The sequence below is a fragment of the Gorilla gorilla genome, chromosome 4, assembly GCF_029281585.2.
Source record: "Gorilla gorilla gorilla isolate KB3781 chromosome 4, NHGRI_mGorGor1-v2.1_pri, whole genome shotgun sequence".
Lineage (NCBI taxonomy): Eukaryota > Metazoa > Chordata > Mammalia > Primates > Hominidae > Gorilla > Gorilla gorilla.
In genome coordinates, this window is record NC_073228.2 from 146,400,466 (window position 1) to 146,420,493 (window position 20,028).

Below are 20,028 nucleotides of genomic sequence, written 5' to 3' on the forward strand. Positions count from 1 at the left end.
GCATACGCTTCCCTGACCCCTAACCCCTGCCAACCACTCATCAGTTCTCTATCCCTATAGTTTTGTCTTCTCGAGAATGTCATATACGTGGAATCCTACAGCATGTCACCTTTTTGAGATGGGCGTCTGTGACTCACCAAAATGCCTTTGGGATCAATCCAAGTTGTTGTGTATATCAATAGTTGGTTCCATTTTATTTCAACATATGGATGTACCACCATTTGTTTATTCGTTCACTTGTTGAAGGACATTTGAGTTGTTTCTAGTGATTCAAGTCCTTTATTTTTTTTTAGATTGTGCTGAAACATATAACATATAATTTTCCCCTTTAGCTATCTTGAAACGTACAAATCAGTACCTGGTATTAATTACGTTCACACTGTTGTGCAACCATCACTACTATCTGTTTCCAAAACATTTCCATCACCCCACACAGAAACTGTGTAACCATTAAGCAATAACTCTCCATTTCCCCCAGCTTCTGGCAATTCTGATCTACTTTTTATCTCTATGAATTTGCCTATTCTAGATATTCTCATATAAATGGAATCATACAATACTCGGCCCTTCGTGTCTGGGTTTTTTCACTTAGCATAGCGTTTTTAAGGTTCATCCATATTGTAGCATGTAACAATGCTTCATTCCTTTTTATGGCTGAGTACTAGTCCATTACATGTATATAACACATTTTCTTTCTTTTTTTTTTTTTTTTTTTTTTTTTTTGAGACAGAGTCTCGCTCTGTCACCCAGGCTGGAGTGCAGTGGCGCGATCTTGGCTCACTGCAACCTATGCCTCCCAGGTTCACACCATTCTCCTGCCTCAGCCTCCCGAGTAGCGGGGACTACAGGCACCTGCCACCTCGCCTGGCTAATTTTTTTTGTATTTTTAGTAGAGACGGGGTTTCACCGTGTTGGCCACGATGGTCTCCATCTCCTGACCTTGTGATCCGCCCGCCTCGGCCTCCCAAAGTGCTGGGATTATAGGCGTGAGCCACCGCGCCCGACCTAACACATTTTCTTTATCCACTCATGTAGGGGACACTTGGGTTATTCATACTGTTTGGTTATTGTGAATAATGTTGCTATTCACATTGGCATACAAGTATTTGTTTGTGTCTGTTTAAAATTTTTTTTTTTTTTTGAGATAGGATGTCACTCTGTTGCCCCAGCTAGAGTGCAGTGGCATGATCTCAGTTCACTGCAGCCTCAACCTCCCCAGCTGAAGTGATTCTTCCACCTTAGCCTCCAGAGTACAGGCACACACCACCACACTTGGCTAATTTTTTCTTTTTTTTTTTTTGGTATTTTTTTTTTGGAGATGGGTTTTCACCATGTTGCCTAGGCTGGTCTTGAATTCCTGGGCTCAAGTGATCCACCCGCCTCGGCTTCCCAAAATGCTTGGATTACAGGTGTAAGCCACTGTGCCTGGACTTTTTTTTTTTTTTTTTTTGAGACAGGGTCTGGCTCTGTCACCCACGCTGTAGTGCAGTAATGTGATCTTGGCTCACTGCACCCTCAGCTTCCTAGGCTTACCTGCTTTTCATTCTTTTGCCACTCCTACTTTTTAATTTAAATTGGCAGGAGAAGGAAGATTTTAGTTCTAAGAATCTGATACTTTGTATGAATCTAGTAATTGTTCTTTGTATTTCGTAAGCTTAAAGGATTTTAGGAAATCTACCCGTTTTTTTGCCATTAATGTCTCTTGTGTCCTGAGAGGATGAAGACGGTAGTCAGAATTTGGTTATGGGAAAAGGGGACTCGTGGGAAGTGGCCCAGGGCGCATCGGGGGAGCCAGCCTCTGTTTGCGTGCCCTAGCTCAGGTCGTGGTGTAATCGTTTGCTTGGGTCTGGAAGTAGTCTTTGATAGCATCTCATGTGATTGACTTTGTCTGGCCCTTGCTTCATTTCTCCACAGGGTTTGCCAGGCCATTAGAAGACTTAAGGAGATAGGGGCCAAAAGTACCATGTGGGAAGAAGCTTTCACACTCTGCAGGATCTGTTTTTATTTGTAAGATGTGTCTGAACCTACCCAGACTCAGAGCTCAGCTAATTCCTCACTCATTTAGAATGATTGGTAGTAGGGCCAGTCTGAACTGTAAAATGTTTGAGAAATAGATTATGATTACCTTCAAGGATGCACCTTTGTGACAAAGAACTTAATAGGCTTTCTTTAATTAAGAGATAGCTATAATTTATATTTAAGTAGCTTCATTTGTATATGGTAGGGGCTAAAGTCATTAAAAAGCAATGGTATTTTTAAGTAGTGCAGTTTCTCTTCCAATGTTGCTAGTTGGCCTATTAAATTTCCCCTGATAAACATTGTAAAGATAGGAGTTCAGTCTAGCCTTTCTTATCATGAATTGCCACCCCATAGAGACTAAAAAGTATAAGGTTATCGCTCTGTACAGCTAGGATTGCCCTCTTTGTTGACTGGATATATAGCAGAGTTTTGTTGTGTTTTTTTTATGTGCATAAGCATTCTTTTGACCCTAGAGTGTAAGAAACCCTCCCCTTTACCAGTCCCCTGCCTTAGCCTTCCGCCAAGCCTAATATTCTCACCCCAAGAGATTCTTTTGGCTTAAAACCCTTCTTTCCAGGAAGTTGTTAAATCTAACAGAGAAAGAGAGAGAGAAAACCAGACTCCGTATATACATTGTTAAGTGTCAGAGAGTTCTAGGAGGGGTGTGTGTGTGGTGTGGGGGGGTGTGAGGGATGAGTGTGTATGTGTGTGTGTGTCTATGTATGTTTCTGTTTTCTTTTGAATGGACGAAAGGACTGTAAATCTATTCTGGATCACCTGGATGATCACTCGGGGAGTGTTGACCACACTCTTTCAGTTCCCAAGTTTGCATGGAAGTTGATGCTCACACAGGGACCAAGGGAAGGCTAATACTACCCCATCCCAAGGTAGACTGAAGAGAAGACAGAGTGTGAAAACTAAGTCATTAATGGCCCACACTAACTAAGGCATTCCAAACTCAAAAAAGCCTGGTAGTTGATACCTTATTCATTGCTGGTGAAGGTGAACACAGAGCCAGCTTTGTAGGTCCTAAGTTCATTAGGATTTTTTCCTTGAATAATCTTTTGGTATTATATTTTGGGGTCTCATTAAATTGATTAACCTTTCAAAATAATGGAACAGAGGTTAACGTGGGTTTATCATTAAAAAGGAGTAATTACAACAATGATAATAATAACTTATGAAGCCCTTTGTGTGTCCTGGGCACAGGGCTAAATGCTTTCCTTGTATTGTTGCATTGAATCTTCACAACTTCCCCATGAGTAAGCATTCTTACCATATCCACTTTACAGGAAAGCAGATAGAAACTAAGAGTTTCAGTCGCTTACCCGAATCACACAGTGGGATTTAAACCCAGGCAGTCTGACTCCAGACCCATCATTCTAAGCCACTGTGCTGGCCTCCCACAGTGAAACAGAAAGCATAAAACTATATTGCAGGATTCTAGATTCTAAGAATCTGGTATTTTGTCTGTGGAAACAACTCAAGTGTCCATCAACAGATAAATGGATGGTGCATTCTGTCACATTTATGTCAATGTTTTGGATTTTATTGGCACTGTAACTTTGTTTTTAATTTATAAATAAATCACATATATATTTACACATTTGTTTGGGTTTAATAGTTGTTTACTATTAAACAACTTTATAGTTTAAAGAACTATAAGCATATGAGGTTTATACCTAGTTTTATATATTTGTGCATATTTTAGTAATATTATAATAAAAGTGGCTTAGGTCAACACTGGCAGGCCACAGTAGTATGTCATTAACACCCTGAACACATTAACACTGTTTACTTTAAATAAAATCCCTTAATAGCCTAAGAGACTGAACCTATTTTGATGGCTGAGAATGAAGAGGTCATGAGAAGGTTCAAAACAGAAGTTCAGAAGTGGATCTGCAGTTGGTTACGAGGCACCAGGCGGGCGGGTTGATGGTTATTTTCTCTCAGCTTTTTGAAGACCAGATTCTGCTCTCTCCTGGCCACTGTCGTTGTGTTGAGAAGTCTGCTGCCACTGTAAATGCCACTGTGGAGGACATCATTCTTTCCTCCAGCTTTTTTTTTTTTTTTTTTTTTTGAGACAGAGTTTCACTCTTGTTGCCCAGGCTGGAGTGCAAAGGCGTGATCTCAGCTCATCGCAACCTCCGCCTCCTAGGTTCAAGCGATTCTCCTGCCTCAGCCTCCCTGGGATTACAGGCATACTCCACCACGCCCCACTAATTTTGTATTTTTAGTAGAGACGGGGTGTCACCATGTTGGTCAGGGTGATCTCGATCTCCCGATCTCAGGTGATCTGCCTGCCTTGGCCTCCCAAGGTGCTGGGATTACAGGTGTGAGCCACCACTCCTGGGTCTTCGAGCTATTTTTAAGATATTCTCTGTAGCATTCTTCATGCTCACAAAGGTATTCCTAAATGTGGATATGGTTTTATTTGTACTGAAGGGGACTCCATGTTCTTCCTGAGCCTCAGGATTCTTGTCTTTCCTCAAAACTGGAAAATCATCGGTGATAATCTCTCCACACACCATCTCACCACATTTCCACGCTTCTGTCCTACAGGAACTCCTCCTCTCGTTCTATGTTTCATGCCTCTGCCCTGCTCATTTATCTCACCACATGGCATTCTGGTTAATTTCTGCAAATCTATTTTTCTGTTTTCTGTATTCTCTTCAGATGTGTTCAATATATTTAACCCATACATTAGGATTTTTTTTTTTTTTTTTTTGAGATGGAGTCTTGCTCTGTCACCCAGGCTGGAGTGCAGTGGCTCCATCTCCACTTACTGCAAGCTCCGCCTCCCGGGTTCACGCCGTTCTCCTGCCTCAGCCTCCCGAGTAGCTGGGACTACAGGTGCCCGCCTCCACGCCTGGCTAATTTTTTTGTATTTTCAGTAGAGACGGGGTTTCACCGTGTTAGCCAGGATGGTCTCGATCTCCTGATCTTGTGATCTGCCCGCCTCAGCCTCCCAAAGTGCTGGGATTACAGGCGTGAGCCACCGTGCCCAGCCACATTAGGATTTTTTTAATGGAGGGGGGAAGTTTATGTCATCATTTACTTTTTAAAACAACTTTATCGAGATTGAATTTATGTACAATAATGCATACCTAGTTATATTTATTAATATTTATTTTAAGTTCAAAATCATCACATTTATTGCTCCTTTAATTTCCCTAGTTTTCTTTTTTTAACTTTTATTTAAGGTTTGAGGGTACCTGTGAAGGTTTGTTACATAGGTAAACTCGTGTCATGGGGGTTTGTTGTACAGATTATTTCATCACCCAGGTATTAAGCCTCGTACCCAATAAGTATTGTTTCTGTTCCTCTCCTTCCTTCCATCCTCAAGTAAACCTCAGTGTCTGTTGTTTCTTCCTTTATAAGTTGTCATCATTTAGCTCCCACTTACAAGTGAGAATGTGGTATTTGGCTTTCTGTTCCTGTGTTAGTTTGCTGAGGATAGAGGCCTCCAGCTCCATCCATGTTCCCACGAAAGACTGGTCTCATTCTTTTTTATGGCTGCATAAAAAAGTACATGTGGTACATATACACCATGGAATACACCATGTATTCCATGGTGTATATGTACCACATGTTCTTTAGTTTGCCATTGATGGACATTTAGGTTGATTTCATGTCTTTACTATTGTTAATAGGAGCACATCTATTTAAATTGTACAATTAGATACATTTTGATGCATGTATATACCCATGAAATCACCACCACACTCAAAATACAGAACATTTCTATCAACCCTAAAACTTTCCTTATGACCCTTTGGGAAATTTTCAATAATTATTTCTTCAGATATTTTTTCTATTCCCTCCTCTCTCCTCTTCCTCTGGAATTACAATCATATGTATACTGAACATCTGGATATTGCTCCCCCAGGTCTCTAAGGTTCTCTCCATTTTTCTTCAATCTTCATTTTTTCTGTTGTTTGGGTGTGGCATTTCTGTTGCATTATCTTCATGTTCCTTGATTCTTCCTTCTGCCATTCCCAATATTCAGTTAAGCCTATCTAGTGAACTTTTAAAATGTCAGATTTTGTACTTTTCAGCTCTAGAATTTCCCCCTTTTTTATTTTATATGTGTTTTAGTTTTAATTTCTCCACTGAGAGTTCCAAGCTGTTCATTCAATGTATACCACATTTTCCTTTGATTCTTCGAACATATTTATAATAACTTGTTTAAAGATTTTTGTCTGCTAAATGCAACATCTGGAGCCACTCAGAATCAGTTTCTATTGGCTGCCTTTTTCTCTGAGTGTAGAGTGCACTTTAATGTTTCTTTGCATGTATAGTAATTTCTGATTGAAAGTTGGGCCTTAAGGCCGGGCGTGGTGGTTCATGCCTTTGATCCCAGCACTTTGGGAGGCCAAGATGGGCGGATCACAAGGTCAGGAGATCGAGACCATCCTGGCTAACACGGTGAAACCCTGTCTCTACTAAAAATACAAAAACAAAATTAGCTGGGCATGGTGGTGGGTGCCTGTAGTCCCAGCTACTCGGGAGGCTGAGGCAGGAGAATGGTGTGAACCCAGGAGATGGAGCTTGCAGTGAGCCGAGATCCTGCCACTGCACTCCGGCCTTGGCGACAGAGTGGCCATCTCAAAAAAAAAAAGAAAGATAGAAAGTTGGGCCTTATGGATAATACATTATGGCAACTCTAGATTCTGTTGTATTCTTCTGAGGACTACTGAGTTTTTGTTCTAGTAGGCAGCTGACTTGTTTAGTCTCCAACCACAAACTTTGTCCCCCTGTGATACACAGCAGCCAATATCTCTCTTCTCATGGCTTCCTATTGCTGCTTTTCTGCCTGCCCCTTTGGGGGTTTTCCCTGTTTCTGTGTAATTTGGTAGTTAGCCAAGGATTTCAGCAGAGATGGAAGTCACCTTCTTTGTGCACTTTCTTGCTTATAGGTGATCCCTCTCCCTGATTTGTAGCTATTTGGCTGATTTTAGGCTGTCTCTGTCATTTCAAGGCTGCAAGATTCAATTTTCTGCCACCTGCATTGTGCATGGTTAGGAAATGTACTAAGTCTGTTTGTTTGTTTGTTTTTAAAAGGCAACACATTCACATTGCTCTGTATTCAAGGGGAGATTTCTCTCTGGTTTCTGTCTCCTTTTTCATCAGGTTCCTTAGGGTCTTTTACCACATATGTGTAGTTTAGCTTTTGGCCACAGACCTGGACAGAGTTTATACTCAGAGTTTTATACTTCTTCAGTGGTTTTTCTGCTGCCAGTACTTTTCCTGTAGGCTTCTAGCTACTCTTCAGCCTTGAACTCCTATCTGTGGAACCTTTAGCTAGTAAGGCTGTGGTTTTCCATGGCTGTTTTTCATAGCCCTAGCTGTGAGGGTTGGGCATCACCCTCGGGGGAGGAAGATATAAACTTGAAATTCCTAGTCCTTCCTGTGGCAGTTTTTAAGATTAAAGTCTCCTGCTTCTATCTGCTTTTGGATTCTCTCCAGGGTCTTTAAATAGTTCTTCTTTAAAAAAGTTGTTTGTTGTTTTTTTTTTTCCCCTAAACCTGTTTTTATCATTGTTATCGGTGGGAACATTTCAAAACCACTTCAATCCTCTGCCATTTCTGGAAGTTTCTGCCTATTGGGTTTTTAATTTCAATGTCTCCATTTTTCATTTGAAGTTTTATTTAGTTACTTTCTGAATTAAATCTGCTAGTGTTTATGATAGCCTTTTTATTTCTCAATTTTAAGTCCTTTTTGAAAAACGTATTGGATCATTTTAAAGATGCTTATTTTATGGCCTGTATCCAGTCAGTGTCCTGAAGCTCTTGAATGTTCAGTATCTGAAGCTCTTGCATGTTCAGAAGTGCCTTTTGGTGTGTCTGCTGACTCTCTTTTAACTTTTTGTAAGTAATTTTTGAATTATGAGCTATTGATCGGGGTGCAGTAAACATGGAAACATCAAGCATCTTGATTTAGGGCTTTAGATCTACAGAGAGGCTTTTCTTTGCTGTCACCTGGTGTCCCAGGAATATCGCGGACCTCTTTCTTATGTTAATTTCTAAGGCTAAGGGTTCCTAGACCAAGCAGGTATAACTTTGTAGCCCAAATCGTCTGGAGGACAGGCTCATGATTATGAAGTCTTGGAGAACTTTCTTCTTCATGGCACAGGGTTGAAGAGAGCCACATCCTCAGGCCAATGAATAGGCTATTTTTTTTGATCCATCCCTTCTCTGACTAGAGTGTAGTTCTTCAAAACTCCTGGTTAGGAGATGTCTCAATTGTGGTTCCTGCCTACCTTCAGCTCAAGACCTTGTTTCCTACCTGCTCCTGCTTCCTGAGGAGTGTAAAAACCTCATCTACTTGACTAATGAACCCCCAATACTGCCCACTTACTGCTATGATTTTTTAATTTTCCTTTTTGATTTGACTCTCTACTTTGGGAATTTTAAAACAGAAGTAAAAAGAATAGTATAATAAACACTCATACACCCACTGCTTAACAACTTACATTAGAGTTTTCCAGAGAACCAGAACCAATAGGGGGTGTGTGTATGTGTGTGTGTGTGTCTGTGTGTATGAGATAGTTAGATATTTATTTTAAGGAATTGCCTTGCATGATTGTGGAGGCTGGCAAGTCCATTGTACCTGCGGGGTATGATGGCACGCTGAAAACTCAAGTAAGAGCATGGTAGTACTTGCCTGTAGTCCCAGCTACTTAGGAGTATGGGGTGGGTGGATCCCTTGAGGCCAGGAATTTGAGGTTGCAGTGAGCTATGATCATGCCACTGCACTCCAGCTGGGAGACAAAGTGTGAGACTCTCATCTCAAAATAAATAAGGAAAAAAATACCTAAAGGAAGAGCTGATGTTGTAGTTTGAGTGTGAAAGCTGTCTGCTGGCATAATTCTTTCCTTCTCAAGGGAGGTCAGTCTTTTTCGTATTCAGGCCTTCAGCTGATTGGATGAGGCCCACCCACATTATGGAGGAGAATCTGCTTTACTCAAAGTCTAATTAAATGTTAACCTTACATAGAAGATATCTTTACAGAAGTATCTAGAATAATACTTGACCAAATATTGGGGGACTGCAGCCTAGACACATTGACACATAAAATTAACCACTATACAAATTAATAATAATTCCCTAATATCCTTCAATAAATCCTTAATAATTTTTAAATATCATTTAATGCCCATTTCATATTCACATTCCTCCAATTTTTTCAAAATTGTCTTTCATAGTTATATTTTGCAAATCAAGTTCCAGTCAAAGACTAAGCATTTATTTAATTATTGCGTCTTTTAATTCTTCCTTAATTTAAAACAAGTAGAAGAACTCTTCCAGAGAATATGACAAAAAACACCAAAAGATGGGAAATAAGAGAGAGAGAGAAAAAAAAGAATATTAAAGGATCAAATTAGGAAGTCAAGCTTCTACTAACAGTAAAGCCGGGTTGGCGGGGGATGCTTAATAAATGGATAGGAGACAATTATCTAAGAAATTTCACCAGAGAATTTCCTAGAACCAAAGGACATACGTTTCTAGATTGGAAGAGCCCACCGCAAACTCAACACAGTGAATAAAAAGATCCACACTAAGACTCACTATTAAAACATTTCAAATACTGGAGGCAAAGAAGATACCGAAAACTTCCAGAGGAAAAGAAGGCATGCCATGTAATTGATCAGAAATCAGAATGACATCACACTTTTTCATTTCAATACTCTTGGGGGACAAGAGAACAATGCCTTCATGTTTATGAGGGAGAATAATTTCCAACTGAAATTTCCATACCCAGCCAGACTGTCACAGAAATAAAAGGTTAGAATGAAGACATTTTCAGCACAAAGCCCCTTTAAAAAGGGACTTTCCATGTACCATTTATAAAAAAGCTACTGGAGGATATTTTAAAAGATGGGTAGGTGGGTGAAGAATAAATCAAGAAAGAAGATTCTGTGGGATCCTAGAAAAGCCAGTTTAAAACAGGAGGGAGTTATAAGGAATCCCAGGAAAATCATGGAGGGAAGCCACAGGGTGACTGCTCTGCAGAAGGCCCCAAGAACAGCCTCACGAATTGGAGAAAGAGATTGGAGGGCTTCAGAACGGATATTGCAATGAAAAATTGAAGTGATAAGCAATGTAGTTGACTGTACTGAGAGGCTTTTTAGAGTTTTACCAGAAAGTTTGGGGCTCAATTAATGACTTTTTATTTTTTTTTTTGAGACGGAGTCTCGCTCTGTCGCCCATGCTGGAGTACAGTGGCACGATCTCAGCTCACTGCAACCTCCACCTCCCGGGTTCAAGCAGTTCTCCTGCCTCAGCCTCCTGAGTAGCTGGGACTACAGGCGCCTGCTACCACTCCCAGCTAATTTTTTGAATTTTCAGTAGAGACGGAGTTTCACCGTGTTAGCCAGGATGGTCTCAATCTCCTGATGGTGTGATCCGCCAGCCTTGGCCTCCCAAAGTGCTGGGATTACAGGTGTGAGCCACCGCACCTGGCTTGAATTAATGATAAGTAGGTTGAAAATGGAGGAAATAAAAACCAGACACTGATGTAAGAAAAGACACATAATCATCTGTGTGGTCTTTATGCAACTAACAGTTACATAGTTTTACTAATGTAAACATTGAATGTTGATCTAACCAACGGTGTGCTGTGGCTACATAGGGAGGGTGCAAATGGCACTGGGATGCAGTAGAGTCTATGTATACATCTGGCTGGCGGATAGGGCAAAAAGCTAAATCCTTATTTCCCATAATGAAGCCAATAGACACTGTTTAATACTGAAAAAAAGATCAGGAAATGCAATATCAACATGACGTTTAGAAATACAAAGTTATCAAAAGAAATATCTAGAGGAAATGACAGTAGTTGCCTCTGGGGAGCAGGAAGAGGGTGCAATGGGAGGGGAAGCTGCTGTTTTTTGTTATAAACCCTATAGCATCATATGACTTTTTAAACTATGGATCTGCATTCATTTGATAATATTTTAAAATAAAAAATTTAAAATTCATTAATTTCAGATTTTGTTTATTTGTTTTGCGATAGGATCTCACTCTGTTGCCCAGGCTGGAGTGCAGTGGTGCGATCCCAGCCTACTGCAGCCTCAACCTCCCAGGCTCAACAGATCCTCCTACCTTAGCCTCCCAAGTAGCTGGCAATATAGGCATGTGCCACCACACCTGGCTAATTTTTGTATTTTTTGTAGAGAGGGGATTTCACCATATTGCCCAGGCTGATCTCAAACTCCTGGGCTCCTGGGCTCAAGCAATCCACCTCCCAAAGTGCTGGAATTACAGGCACAAGCCACCACGCCCACCCTAATTTCAGATTTTTAAATACTCTTAGTAACTTACTGTGGCACACGTCACCATGCAGTATAACATCATCATGTTGGTGAAGTTCTAAGTCACCATCACCTTCTTCAGTGCAGGATAGTCTACCTCCTAAATTTTCATAGTACAGTACAGTAGCCACTAGCCATGCATTGCTATTTCAATTTAAATTAATTAAATTTACATAAAATTCAAATTTTAATTCTTCAGTCACACAATTCACATTTCCAAGTGCTCAAGAGTCACATGTGGCTAATGACTACCATACTGCACAGCACAGATATCATTTCCATCATTACAGAAAATTCTATGGACAGCACTACCCTAAATTGTTCTCAGATTCATCCCTTCTTCCCAGCATGCTGCCATTCTCTCTGATGCAGTATAGAGTAGTGATGGAAGATGTGGACCCCGGAGTCAGAATACATGAGCTCAAGTATGGGTGTCATCATTTACTTGCTGTGTGAGTTTGGGTATATCATATATCCTCTTGGTGCTTCAGTTTCCCCATCTATAAGATGAAGATATAAATAGCATCATCACCTCCTGAGGGTTGTAAGGGTAGACTGTGATAATGCATTTATATGAAGTGCTTAGCACCATGCCTGGCCCATGGGAAACACCCAGTAAAGGTTGCCTGCTGCAATTACTCTTCCTCCGCCTCCTCCTCCTCCTCTCCAACCCCCCATATCCTGTCAGCCACTTCTGAGCTCTCATGCAGCCCTGAAGGACAGTTCCCAATCAAACTCAAAGCTTCCCACCTCAACGCCCACCTGTCTCTCTTTCTCTCCCCAAGGACTTCCTTGGGTGCTCCAGGAGCTTGTCATTCCAGAGGCAGAGCAGCCCAGAAGTCCTGGGATTTACACCTCTAGTAGAAACCCTCAACCAGAGAAGGATGGAAGTCAATTGGTAAGTACCCCAGCTTCCGTTGTTGGGCAATTCTTAGATGTTTCATCCATAATTCCTCAGAGTGCCCCCATTGGAATTAAGGCCAGTTTTCTACAGCAGTGACCTGCTCAGGGATATGCCTTTTGTTGGCCCTTCTCCCTTCCATGTCTGACTTTCTCCTCCCTCAACTTGTACTTCTTGGACTTTCCTCTCAACCTGCACCCAAGTCATGGTCTCAGGGTCTGTTTTTGGGGGACCCACGCCAAGACTATTATTATCATCGTCATTGTCATCATCATCATTGTCAATTCATTTTCCTTCCTTCCTTCCTTCCTTCCTTCCTTCCTTCCTTCCTTCCTTCCTTCCTTCTTTCTTTTTGAGACAGAGTCTTGTTCTTTTGCCCAGGCTGGAGTGCAGTGGCGTGATCTCAGCTCACTGCAACTTCTGCCTCCTGGGTTCAAGTGGTTCTCATGCCTCAGCCTCCTGAGTAGCTGGGATTACAGGCATATGCCACCACGCCCAGCTAATTTTTGTATTTTTGGTAGAGATGGGGTTTCACCGTGTTGGCCAGGCTGGTCTCAAACTTCTGGCCTCAAATGATTCTCCTGCCTTGGCCTCCCAAAGTGCTGGGATTACAGGCGTGAGTCACTGTGCCCGGCCAATTTATTTTCTCCTTTTCTCAACACCAAGCTCCTGCAGGAGCCTCCTGGCTGATTTTCCCATCTTCTTTTCCATACTACAGCTAGAGCTATCTCAGTTTAATCAAAATGTCAAGTTATGACTTACCTGCTTAAAATCTCCACTGGTTCCTTCTTGCCTAAAGGCAGAGTGGAAGCTTAGTCCTGCAATAAAGAACCTTCCCAAATTCCCCAGATTTGTGAAGTAAGTTTCCTACTTTACAGGCTTCACCTCTGGCAAGTTGTGCTGCTCAACATCCTTTAAACCTGGTGTTCTTGTGCTTGTGCCCAAACCCGTGCTGTCTCCTCTGACTGGAGTCATAATAATACCAGTAATATAAATACTCATGGATCACTTTCCCTGTGCCTCACAGTGTTTCTGTGCAATCTGCATGGCTTTGTTCACTGAATCCTCCTGCCAACTGTGTGAAGAAGCTTATGCTATTCTGTCTGTATTAGAGATAGGGAGACCAAGTCTTAGGGAAATCACAAATACAGTATTGGCATCAGAGGACTCCAGAGCTTGTGCCCTCTACTTGGCAGGAAAGTGACATCACACACACAGTTAACTCACAGGAAAGAAACTTACTCAGGAGAGAGAAAAGAAAAAGTCACAGTTAATAGTGTCGGTGATCTGCTCATCCTTCTACTCCTTGCATTTGTGCTCCGGGCAGTGAGAGGTGAGGTGGGAGTCTGCTGTTACCCCAGTTTTCTGGGCCTCTCATACCAGGAGCACTTCTTGGCCAAGGGTGATTATGGTGCTTAATTATTCACTATATTCATAGGATGTAGCCCCCAAACACATGTCAGTGACTTCCTCTGGTGCTCAGCTGAAGAAGCAGTGATCTGTGATCTGTTTCCATGTGGGAGAAAGGAACGGCCATCTTGGATTTGCCCAAGGATGGTACATGCGTTTCCCTGCAGGCTTGTCGGGAGTGACTTTGACCACGTGTGGCTCCCTTTCATGCGTGACTCTCTGGTATCTAATCCACGAGTGAGGTGAGACTCCATGGTCCTGCTTCCCTTTCCTGCTTCCCCACCTGGTAGACACCTGCTGTCTTAGTCTGTCTAGGCTGCTGTAAAAAAATACCACAGACTGAATAGCTTATAAACAGAAATTTATTGTTCGCGGTTCTGGAAGCTGGGAAGCTCGAGATCAAGGCACCGGCAGATTTGGTGTTTGGCAAGGGCTCACTTTCTGGTTCGTAGAAAGCGGTTCATGGCTCCTTTTGGCTTTGTCCTCACAGTGGAAGAGACAAGGCAGTTCCATCAGGCCTCTTTTATAAGGGCACTAATTCCATTGACCAATCATCTCCCAAAGGTCTCACCTCCCACCACTATCACTCTGGTGATTTGGTTTCAACACATGAATTTTGGGGACATGCAAACATACAAACCATAGTGCCTGCTTGTCTCTTCTGATAGAACTGAAACGTTACTCGTCTGGGAAGTCTTCCCTAACTCCCCTGGGAAGAATTTTTCCTCCTATCTGTGTTCTGGTAGCATCCAGTCCATATTCCTCTTAGTGCTCTCCTGTTACATTCTAATAATTTGTTCGTATATCACATTCTCCAGCCAAGTTGTGAGTGTGAACCTCTCAATAGTGTCGGTTTTTTGTTCTCTGGATTCTTTGGTGTCTATTACAATCCCTTCTTCCATACCAGGAATTCAGAAACTACTTTATTGTTTGGTTGTCAGGAAGGCAGATCTCCATGCCTTTTAAACTTTTATTTATTTATTTATTTATTTATTTTTTCTGAGATTTTCCGAGGCAGTCTCACTCTGTCATCCAGGCTGTAGTGCAGTGGCACGATCTCAGCTCACTGCAACCTCTGCCTCTCAGGTTCAGGTGATTCTTGTGCCTCAGCCTCCCGAATAGCTGGGATTACAGGCATGCGCCACCATGTCTGGCTAATTTTTGTGTTTTTAGCAGAGATGGGGTTTCTCCATGTTAGCCAGGCTGGTCTCGCACTCCTGACCTCAAATGATCCACCTGCCTCGGCCTCCCTAAGTGCTGGGATTACAGATGTGAACCACCGTGGCTCACATGGTGAGGCATGGCACCCAGCCCCATGCCTTTTAGAAAAAGGAATGAGATCAATTCAGAGTGGTTATTATAAAGAATCAGTCATGTTTCTTATAGAACCTGGAATACCAAAAATATTCTGTTTCTATTCACTTTATTTCCCTTTGGTTTCTTTGTTCTTTGCATGGGATCACTATTTGACCTTAGGACTCTAAGGAGCTAGTTTCTGAAAAGTAATGTGAGCTGTTGAGTTTTCCTCCTTAGATCTATAAAAACATATGTATGTTGTCTATTTTCATACCCAGATTAAGACATTGCCTCCAGCCAGCCAATTTCCCTTCTCCTGTCCCTGAATCATGAAACTGGCACCATCTCTGAAAAGTTTCCAAGTTGTCTTTCTGTTTTTGTAGCTTGTGAAAGATGTGGTTTTTGGTTGTGTGATTCTTTTTAAGCTGCGTCATTTGTTTTTGGACTGAATAGTGGCATAGCTACCCAAACTTGGACAGAAACATCAAATTCAGAATCTCTGGAAGTACAGCAATAAGAAGCTAATTACTTCATGTTTTCAATATGAATGAGACTCAGATACAGAACAGAATCACTGCCTCCCTGTTCTAACTCGCACCTCAGCTATGCTGGCAAACCTTGTTTTTCCTTTTGGGTTTAAGCGAATATGCTGGGAATACAAAGCATTTTCCTCTACTCCACCTGCTGAATGGAATGAATAAAAGTCTCCATGAAAGATCTAAGTATTTAGCAAATACAACTTCAGCTTCCAAAGTTTCATGTCTGAAATACATTTCAGAGTTTCATATTTGAATCTAGGCCAGAAACGTGCATGCTGATACTGATTATTTGTGTCCTTTGGCAGAGGATCTAGGGAAGTGTTATAATTCAGCTGTGTGGGGAGAGAGGATGATCACGTATATGTGGCTTCTATGTGGTTGTCTGCAGATGGTGGAGAATGAAGTCCACCAGCTTCCCTCTTCTATCACTAGCTTCTACCTCCCTGGCTGGCCTCCCTTCATACCATGCCCTGCCGCCCCTTGCTTTCTATACTTGAGCCTCGCTGGCATCATTCTTCTTCCTGCCACAGGGCCTTGGCACATGCTGCTGCCTCTATCTGGAGTGTTCTTCACAAGCCTTGCCATATCTCTTTAACTAGTCAACTCTTACTCTTCCTTCAGATATCAGCTCACTTACTGGGGGAAGCTCTTAAGTGAAATGAAGTGAAATCCCCTTCTTATATGGTCCAAGGACACTGGATACTTCTTTGCAAGCAGCTGTGACAGTTGCAGTTTTACATTTCTCTGTGTGATTCCTTGGGTAAATTACTTGCTAAAATGTGGTATCTGTATGATGGGAGAGATGATATGTGGATGTCCTTTTATGATGTTAAAGTTATATGTTTATTTTAATGTGTATTAGAAGAAATATCTATATAGTACTACTATTAATGAATACTTACACCTTTATGAGTATTTTTGCATAAAGTGGGCCTTAAAGTAGATAAAACAATCCGTCTTACATAAATTATATGAATTAGAAGTACCATAATCAGACAATAGGTATATATGGCAAAAATTTTGGAAGTAGTATGCAAATGATTGAAATTTGAAAAACGATGTGTTCATCAATATCTGTCTCCCTTTATGAGAGTGTAAGCTCCAGGAAAGAGGTTTACTGTGCACCCTTGCACCCACCAGACCTAGTGCATATTTAGGTCTTAAGAAATATTTGTTGAAAGAATGGACAAGTGATTGAATGAAAAACCTAGTGACTTAACCAGTGCCCCTCCCAAGTAACACTAGGACAGGTGATTAGAAAGAAGGTTAAGGTTTTATTGAGGATCATCCATATAGATTGCAGACAGGGGGTAGGCTGGAACTTTGTAGAATGCCTATACTCATTTTGATGACCACAGCAAGAAAAACGATATGACCCTTGAACTAGCTGAAGAGAGCTGTGGTATCTTTTAAATCTTCCCATAACTAAACAAATCTTGTTTCTTTAGTTGTTTTTTGTTTGTTTGTTTTGTATATGTTTTTCTGGCCCTTTACTAGTCATCTGTTATTCTCCACATAATTTTGTTTTAAAATTTATAAAAGTTTATTTAATATGCAGCATCTAGAATAAGATACCATAGTCCATATGTGGACTGACCAGCTGAAACTACAATAGGGAAATTATCATCATCTGGGTCTTATTAAACTTGGAGTCAATTAAGATTCTCATCTTTTTCATACGCACTGCTGTGGAACAAGATCTCTCCAAATATGGATTCATGAAATTGATCACTCGGAACCTAAATGGAGGCTCTAAAAGGTTATTTTTAGTCCTATCTTATTATATAATATATAGGATATTTATTATAAAAATAATGGCACGTTTATTTAATCCTTATTATATGCTAGATATTTTGTTAAAAATACTTGCATGCCTCCCTCTCAATCTTCCCAACAACTCTGTGAGGTTGATACTATTTGTATCCTCATTTTACAGAGGAGGAAATGGAGGCACAGACAGATTAAGTGATTTGCCCAAAGTTACAAAGTCAGTAAGTGGAGGAGTCAAGATTCCAACTCTGGCTGTCTGACTTCAAAGCTATCTTCTTCTGTATCTGTATCTCACGTTGATTTGTGTTAATTTAAATTAAGGAATGACTTAACAATATGTAAAGATAGTACCTTGAACATACCTAGTGTTCTTCTGAGAATCTCAGAAGGCTTAGAAAGATAGCATTTTTTTTAAAGGAAATAAAGCCAAAAAAATTAGTACTTTCTTCACCACTATAAGCTTTTTCAGAGAAAGGACCACCTTTTTTCATCTTTGAATACTCTGTATCTAGCAGAGTATCTAAATCATGTTTATGACAGTTACCAGTTGATTGCTTTTCTGCTCCAAATCTACTCTTTGCATCGTTTTGCTACAGTGAAGCGGAACCCTGAAAACATTTCTATACCAGCTGATATGAAGTAACGTTTGTCAGTAGAGGGCGCTGGGGAGACACTCTCAGAAGAAGGGGCATTTCTTTGAGGTTCTTGTGCTTTTCTTCTTGCTCCTGTGTTTCTTCTTGCTCCTATGGTGCACACCTTTTGGTGAGTTTTACTGGCACCCCAGCAAGTTGCTTCCAGAGAGTTTCACCAGCATTCTAGTGGGAATGAAGCACTTCGGTGAAATTCTTCACCATCCAGTGGGCCATGGCCACATCTCGAATGCAGCCTGAATCTCATCTTGACAGGGTGTCTTCTTTCAAGTGAGTTCCTCCCTTGAGTGCTCTCCTCAACTTTGAAGATAGTAGTTGCTCTCTACACCTGCTATTCCAATGTTCTTTAGAGATCTCCTTACCCTTCTTAGTAGTTAATCCCTTTTACTAGTTAACAATTCTTTCCATTAAAATATCCCCCCCTGTTCAAATGATTTGTCTGGTTTCTGTCTCCTGACTGGACCCTGACTAATATAGACAATAAATGGTTAATGGATGGGCTAGGCATAGTGGCTCACACCTGTAATCCCAGCACTTTGGGAGGCTGAGGCGGGCAGATCACTTGAGGTCAGGAGTTCGAGACCAGCCTGGGCAACATGGCAAATCCCTGACTAAAAATACAAAAATTAGCCGGGCGTGGTGATACTCGCCTGTAGTCCCAGCTACTCAGGAGGCCGAGGCAGGAGAATCACTTGAACCCAGGAGGCGGAGGTTGCAGTGAGCCGAGATCATGCCATTGCCCTCTAGCCTGGGTGACAGAGTGAAGTTTTTTGAAGTGAAGTTTCTTGGAGTTATACATTTTCTCTCTCTCTCTCTCCTTCGTTCGTTCCTTTCTTCCTTCCTTTCCTTCTTCCTTTTCCTTCCTTCCTTTCCTTTTTTCTTTCTTTTCTTTTTTTCTTTCTTTCATTTCTTTCTCCCTCCCCCTCCCTCTTCTCTCTTCTCTCTCTCCCTGCCCTGCCCTGCCCTACCCTGCCCTTTTCTTTCTTTCTCTCTCTTTCTCTCTTTCTTTCGTCTTGCTCTGTTGCCCAGGCTGGAGTGCAGTGGCATGATCTCAGCTCACTGCAACCTCCACCTCCTGGGTTCAAGCAATTCTTATACGTTTTCAAGCAATCTATAAAACCTACTTCTTTTTGGCTGGGCACTGTGGTTCACACCTGTAATCCCAGCAGTTTGGGAGGCCAAGGCGGGCGGATCATGAGGTCAGGAGATCGAGACCATCCTGGCTAACATGGTGAAACCCCGTCTCTACCACAAATACAAAAATTAGCCAGGCGTGGTGGCGGGAGCCTGTAGTCCCAGCTACTCGGGAGGCTGAGGCAGGAGAATCACTTGAACCTGGGTGGTGGAGGTTGCAGTGAGCAGAGATTGCACCACTGCACTCCAGCCTGGGCGACAGAGTGAGACTCCGTCTCAAAAAAAAAAAAAAAAAAAACCGAAAACCTACCTCTTTTTCACCTCAATTAAATATACAGCAGATTTCAGTAGCACCAAGGATATAGAAACATATTTCCCTCTCGTGTGCTCTCTCTGCACAACCATCTTGGATTTGCAATTTTGTCCCTTATTAGCAGAAACAATCTGCCCAGTCTTAAAACTTGTACCATTTCCTGGGTCAATAGCACTGTCCCTACTGCAGGTGTTCTATTTTGAGAATGCAATAGATTTTACTATTCATTTCCACAGGAAGTTGCTAAACTCTTAATACAGTTGATATTCCCAGGCTCTGAACAGTCTTGTTTTTCTAATCCATGCAAAACAAGTTAGTATATAATACGTTCCTATAACTTATTTTGGAGAATAAGGCATGTTAGAAAATAATCCAACATCTTACTCTTATGTATCTATGGGTCAGACTAAAAAAAATTATTTCCTAAGAAAACATGAAATGTGAAAATCACAGTGAAGTGTGTCTCTGTGACAATTGGCACAAATTGACTATTTACATCTCTATCCCCAAACACTTTGGCCAAGTGAACCAAATCCTTAAATTGAACACAGTTCCAAACAGGGAATGCCCAACCTTTCATTAAGGCTGATAGAAAAGCACATCAAGGACGTGAGGTTTTCCTTGTTTATGTAATAAAACAGACACCAATGTTTAGCTGCTGAATGTGTAAATATAGCCTGCGT

The 20,028-nt window shown here is 41.4% G+C and overlaps 1 long non-coding RNA gene across 1 annotated transcript in view; it reads left to right on the plus strand.

Moving 5' to 3' along the window:
• The window catches only part of LOC129533917 (uncharacterized), a 275,418-nt gene that overhangs the window by 225,465 nt on the left and 29,925 nt on the right, over positions 1–20,028 (plus strand). Inside the window, exon 4 of the long non-coding RNA XR_008680326.2 lies at positions 12,118–12,230. This is a non-coding gene — a long non-coding RNA (uncharacterized lncRNA). The remainder of the gene's footprint in view (positions 1–12,117; positions 12,231–20,028) is intronic.